Raw genomic sequence first — 6795 nt, forward strand, 5'->3', positions numbered from 1 at the left:
TAGTCTGACACTGATAAATTAGGGACGGCTAGCGCAGATAGCCCTCGTGTAGCTTTGCGCGAAATTCAAAACAAACAAACCTTTTCCAAAACCTGCCTCCCATAACGCACATAGTGACGTCGACGGGAATGGTTTTGTTGTGTAATAACAAATAACCTAACAAAGGAAACCCAGTATGTACACACACTGTATTATATGGGGTTATGAAAATGTCGTTTCGAAACACCATGATTCATGCTTTAACAGCTAATCGGAATGTGTACTAGATAATTAAAAACTCATGGTCTGGGCGGTATGTTAGAGGTATCTTGGTGATATGGGACTTTTTCTTGTTTGTTATTAAGCACAAAGCGGCACAACAATGGGTTTAGCTGTATTGTGTCCACTTTGAGGGTCGAACCCTGAATTTTACCGTTATAAACTCTCAAGCTTATGGCTGATCCACTGAGGGTGCTACTTTTTTCTTCTTTGTGCCCACTTTGAGGATCGAGCTCCAAATTTTATCGTTATAAGCTCTCAAGCTTACGGCTGGTCCATTGGGGGGGGGGGGGTGCTACTTTTTTTTGTTGGTTGTTAAACACAATGGGCTAGCTGTATTGTATCAACTTTGAGGATCGAACCCCAAATTTTGCCGTTATAAGCTCTCAAGCTAACGGGCCGCTATCTTTTTGCATCACTCCGTATCCAGTACCAACGACATGACGTAACCACGTGCTTCCTCTAAGATGCAGGAAATTGATGACACGAGTTTGATCAGTTTCATAGTGTTTTTTTTCTTTTTCTTTTATCACTATAACAGCGAAAAACAACAACGCCCAATTACGTAACGTTATAATTTTACACGGAAATGTAAATGACCATGAAAGTTAGTTGAAAGGTTGGCTAACCACGTGCTATGATAAAAGTATATGTGTGTGTTGTAACTGTTAGCAACAGTGACATCATTATCGGCGATTTAAAACTATTAGATAAACTGAAGTTGAAGAACAATATTATTACCTTGTACTGAGCTGGAAATGCTAGTTTGTAGTGCACTTGATTTACAGGAAATGATCACGCAGGAAAAAAATCAGCACGATGGTGAAATATGAAGCATGATATGTGCTGAAACAAGAAACCAACGAAACATTGGGTCACTTACTATAAGATTTTGTTTGTTTGTTGTTAAGCATAAAGCTACATGATGGGCTATCAGTGCTCTGCCCACCGCAGGGAATCGAACCTTGGATTTCAGCGCTGACCCACCGGAGGTTGGTTTTTGTTAGTATCAAAGCTACACAACGGGCTATCAGTGCTCTGCCCACCGCGGGGAATCGAACCTCGGATTTCAGCGCTGACCCACCGGAGGTTGGTTTTTATTAGTATCAAAGCTACACAACGGGCTATCAGTGCTCTGCCCACTGCCAGGTACCGAAACCAATTTTCCACCAATACCAGATCTAACAATCCACGAGTCTGTACACGTGATAAAATAATGTACCGTAATATTTTAAACAACTACTGAACAAAGTATTTTACTTATAACTTGAAAATCCAACTATTGTTTTAGTTTTCGTTGTTTTTATGGGTTTTTTTTTGTCGTGCTTTTTGCGTTTAGTTATGAATAAAACGTAACACCGTCTCAGAAAAAAATGTAACAAGATTAAAAATGGTAAATTATACGAAAGAAAAGGGTCATATTTGTTAACTATACTTCTGATATCGCTGATAACCAATAGTTTTTGTACAACTTAAATACAAAAGTCAAAAGTTTACCTCACTCCCCCCCCCCTTCCTTCAAGTATGCACTACTTTTAGTAGTTAATTATTATCCCCTGTACAGTCTTCTCTTAGGGGGCTTTTGTTAACAAACTAATTAAAACTTAGATGTAACTTTATTAGGCTTACATGTAACTTTTGTTAACAAACTGAGTAAAATGTAGATGTAACTTTATTAGGCTTAGATGTATCTTTCGTTAACAAACTGAGTAAAACTTAGATGTAGCTTTGTTAGGCTTTCATGTAACTTTTGTTAACAAACTGAGTAAACTGTAGATGTAGCTTTATTAGGCTTACATGTATCTTTTGTTAACAAACTGAATAAAACTTAGATGTAACTTTATTAGGCTTACATGCAACTTTTGTTAACAAACTGAGTAAAATGTAGATGTAGCGTTATTAGGCTTAGATGTATCTTTTGTTAACAAACTAAGTAAATCTTAGATGTAACTTTTGTTAACAAACTAAGTAAAACTTAGATGTAACTTTATTAGGCTTAGATGTAACTTTTGTTAACAAACTAAGTAAAACTTAGATGTAACTTTATTAGGCTTAGATGTATCTTTTGTTAACAAACTGAGTAAAACTTAGATGTAGCTTTATTAGGCTTAGATGTATCTTTTATTAACAAACTGAGTAAAACTTAGATGTAGCTTTATTAGGCTTAGATGTAACTTTTGTTAACAAACTGTCTATCCTGGAAAGTACTACTTACTGCGATCATATACAACTGGGCTACACGGTACTCGCTGACTGTGAGCGGAAGAGGTATCCGATATTCCTTCACGAGCATGACCAAAGCAGGAATTAAACTCCACTATATTACGAGATTATTTTACGTGACAGTTAAATATTCGCTATCTTACAGCTGCCTTCGAAAATAGAACCATAAATGCCTCTCGCACCCTCACTGTAAAAACGTCTCTCGATAGTTGCCCATTTTTTGAAATAAAAATAGTTTTATAATCACCAGACACGAACTGTTGACTTTGATTTACGACTTGTCGTTCCCTCTCATATTAAGATAAGAGTCAAATAATGGATTAATATGTAAAAATCTGTCATGACTTTATAATTTCTGCACGAAGGCTTGTTTGTCTGTTCAAAGGTACGTTGAAAGTTTCATCAGAGGAGCTGTTACAAGTCCAGGAATCGTTATGAGAATCCACAGAAACGTGTCGACTGGATGACTAGAGAACCTGTAATGTATTAACACAATATCAGTTACAATTACTGTAAACCATACAGAGACGGGATAAATCATTATAATAAAAATATTTGACAGAAGTCATAAAACAGCAGCTGGTTTGGGTAAACAGATTTACTTTTAAAAAATGTTCCAAGTTAGACATATCTTCAAAAACTATTTTGGGATTATGAACAATTCGTCTTCCCTATCCTCTATCTCTTTCTACAGGTGTCTGGGGGACGATAAACACTCCGTTTTTCCTATCCCCTGTCTCTATAATTAGACGTGTTTTGCGGGACGATAAATACTCTGTTTTTCCTGTCCTCTAATTCTAGAACTGTAGGTATTTTGGGATAACAAGTAATCAATGCCAATAGACAAAAAATCAGGCTGATAAAGAAAAAATTTAAACAGCCGTGTAAATATTGCCTTGTCTTGTGGTGGGGTAGTTTATGAAAAATAAACTTACTAAAAAAAAACAGCAACATTTATTTTAAAACTACAAATTTTAACGTTAATTTTGGAATGGTTGTCAAGTAATTTTTACAGGAATTTAATTAAAATCTTATATAAGAATAACAGCAAAACAATTATGCGCTTACAGTGTCGTCATCAACGTAGATCCAAGTGACAACTATTCTTGAATCACGATGGTTTGGTTTCAAGAATCCTCTTTTTTAACTAATACCTCTATCATTACCCTTTTTTCATTTGAAAACCACAACCAAAGCACCACAAATTACAGACACGTCTGCATCCGGGTTCCGGAACTTAGAACATAATAAGATATATATATATATATATATATTATTTAGTTTCAAAATCTTCACGGAACCTTAGACAAACAGCTATCTATGCATGCATGGCTGTCCCTAATTTTGAACTGATAATTTTGTTGTTTCGTTGTCAAAGCTACGCAATGGGCTATCCGTGCTATGCCCACCAAAGGTATCGAAAACTGGTTTATGGCGTTATAAACCTTCAGACTTATCGACGAGCCACTGTGGAGTTAAACTGACGGACTAGAGGGAAGGTGGTTACCAAACAGCACCTACTGCCAACTTTGAGCTATTCTGATCTTACAGAATAAAGATTTCTTATTGTTATAGTATATTTATAGACCATAAATGTACGGATCAAGGTGTTTTTGTTGCTTTTTGAGGCCAAGATAAAATACATTCACGGAAAAATATTATAAAGACTAACTTTTAAGAGCGACTATAAATTTCAGCGACGATAGGCCTAACTTTGAGGAATTAATCTGGAAAACCACCGGTAACAAGTTTGATCAACTAATCTAAAAACACCACCCCTTACAAGCTACAGATAACTTACGTAAATTTAATCTGTAAGTAACATACAGAAACAACAACAACGACGCCAAAGGTACAAACGAATAAACACAGAAAAACACAATTCGGTCCCTCGAAATCCCTCACCCGGTCTTCTCAGAAACTAAAGTTACACGGGTCTCGTTCTCATATGTCATTCTATAATACACAGGTTGAAAAGAGGAACAGCTGAGGAGGATCCCACCTACACAGTGAAGTATTTCCTTCACCATTCCAAGAAGTCTGGACATCAAAATGAGTTCCTTCCTCCAATAAACCATTTTTTTTTTCGATAATGTATCTTCTAGGTGTAATACGTAGAACTAGAAATGTTTCTGGTGTATTACTAAGATTAAATCTTTAAATAAAATGAAGTTTTTCTGTACGTATATGCGAAGCTGAAAACCTGGAATTGTATAAAATCGGGCTCACTATATATACTGATATTGGATGTTTTTATTTAGAGTGTATTCATGAACCACGGTCATGACCGTCTTACTCGTGAGAATCAAATGACAATATAGATTACTTCTACTTCAACTGTATGTTTAGGGAAACAAACATAAGTATCGACTTTGGGGAGTCAAAGGGAAGTTTGACCCAGAAATATTTATTTGTGGTATGCCACTAATGATCTAATAGCTGTTGTATCATTGCGATCCAAAGAACTTCCACGAATTGGCGTAATAACTTATGGTTGTTTGTTTTAGAGCAAGGCTATGTTAGGTTATCTGCTGTGTCCTCCGTGGCAAATGAAACCCCGGAGTTCAGCGTTGTAGATCCGTAAACTTACCGCTGTCCCACCCAAGGACAATAACTTATGTTGCGTGGTTGTATAATGCGAATGATAGCATAATTATTGAAAAACCTCAGGAAATGAAACAAACTGTCAGTAGTCTAGATATTACAGTTTCGACACAATCGTGCGTCCTCTTCAGTCTCACGTTGTCTTCTGGTAGGGAATCTGGTCAACAACGCCTACATGATCCTAGAACTTATGGACACACGAGTTCAAAAAGCTGTTCGGCTTACAGTGACCTGTAGAGCTGTTGAAATCAGGCAGAACTACTTATAAGTAGGCGCACCCATTCTCATGCTGCTTAATGAATATAGCATACCGTGACAGAATTAGGCCTAACAGAACCACAGCAAGCTTGCTAACAAGATGAAGTAGGTCTAACAGAACCACAGCAAGCTTGCTAACAAGAATAAGTGGACCTAACAGAACCACAATAAGCTTGCTCACAAGAAAAAGTAGGTTGTGAACAAGCTTACTGCGGTTCTTTTAGGCCTACTTCTTGTGAACAAGGTTACTGCGGTTCTGTTAGGCCTACTTCATCTTGTGAGCAAGCTTGCTGTGGTTCTGTTAGGGCGAAATTCAAAAAACAAACAAACTAATTGGCAGGTAGTGTATTGTGTAGGTTTGAGATAGAACAAAAGAAATGTTTTACTTTATGTAACGTAATTGTCTACCTTTAGTACATTTCAACAAGTGCGTAATTATGAAAGTTATCTATGCATTAGTTACTTATTATCTAGTTAAACAAGTGTGTAATTATGGAAGTTACCTGTTAACCAGTTGAACCTATGATTCCGTTAGGGATACTTAGGCACAGCTACACGAGGGCTATCTGCGCTAGCCGTCCCTAATTTAGCAGTGTAAGACTAGAGGGAAGGCAGCTAGTCATAACCACCTACCGCCAACTCTTAGACTCCTGTTTTACCAACGAACAGTGGGATTGACCGTACATTATAATGCCCCCACGGCTGAAAGGGCGAGCATGTTTGGTGTGACGGGGATTCGAATCCGCGACCCTCAGATTGCGAGTCGAGCGCTCTAACCATCTGGCCTTGTCGGGCCTGCCAATTAGTCTACCTGGGGATTGAGCCCCAAGTTCTAGCGTTATAAGCACCGAAGCTTGTTACTCAGCCACCAGGAGAGTATATATGTGTTATAAACAGAATTAGCACAGTCCTGTTGTCAAAAGCGTTTAAAAAACTTAGAATATGAAACAGTAGTTAATAATAACTCAAGCAAGCGGGAAATGTCATAAAAGTAACACCTGGCGGTAAGCAGCACTGTTCCCACGTATTCCTTATTAGATTCACTGATTGTGATCAACATGAAATTTACAACCGCAGCTAGCATAGTATACGTATAAAGCGATGCAGATACCACCTGTTTCGTGCAATAAGACAGAAATACATTTTCTCACGTGTTACTAAACACGTAGTACGTGTGTCGGTAATTCACTATCTATATCTATAGCTCGGTCAGTATTAGGAATACGATACCTAGAGAACCTGAATATATCATGCGTGAAGTAAACGTATTAAAGACAGACAGTAAACCTAAGCCCAGGACAATGGGGGCTTTCCCCCAACCCACAAGAAACGATTTGATTATCACAGTAGTAGTTCTATTAAACTTAGTGTGTGTATATATATACATTCATGATGTCAGAAAAAACACGTAGGTTCAATAAGTCTTGATACAAAATTATAATAACCCTATTA

The 6795-nt window shown here is 37.3% G+C and overlaps 1 long non-coding RNA gene across 1 annotated transcript in view; it reads right to left on the bottom strand.

Moving 5' to 3' along the window:
* Nucleotides 1-2473: 2473 nt before the first annotated feature.
* The window catches only part of LOC111086819, an 11444-nt gene continuing 7122 nt past the window's right edge, over nt 2474-6795 (bottom strand). The window contains exon 2 of the long non-coding RNA XR_002611534.1: nt 2474-2957. This is a non-coding gene — a long non-coding RNA (uncharacterized LOC111086819). The remainder of the gene's footprint in view (nt 2958-6795) is intronic.

The sequence above is a fragment of the Limulus polyphemus genome, unplaced genomic scaffold (assembly GCF_000517525.1).
Source record: "Limulus polyphemus unplaced genomic scaffold, Limulus_polyphemus-2.1.2 Scaffold1458, whole genome shotgun sequence".
In the NCBI taxonomy this organism is placed as follows: domain Eukaryota; kingdom Metazoa; phylum Arthropoda; class Merostomata; order Xiphosura; family Limulidae; genus Limulus; species Limulus polyphemus.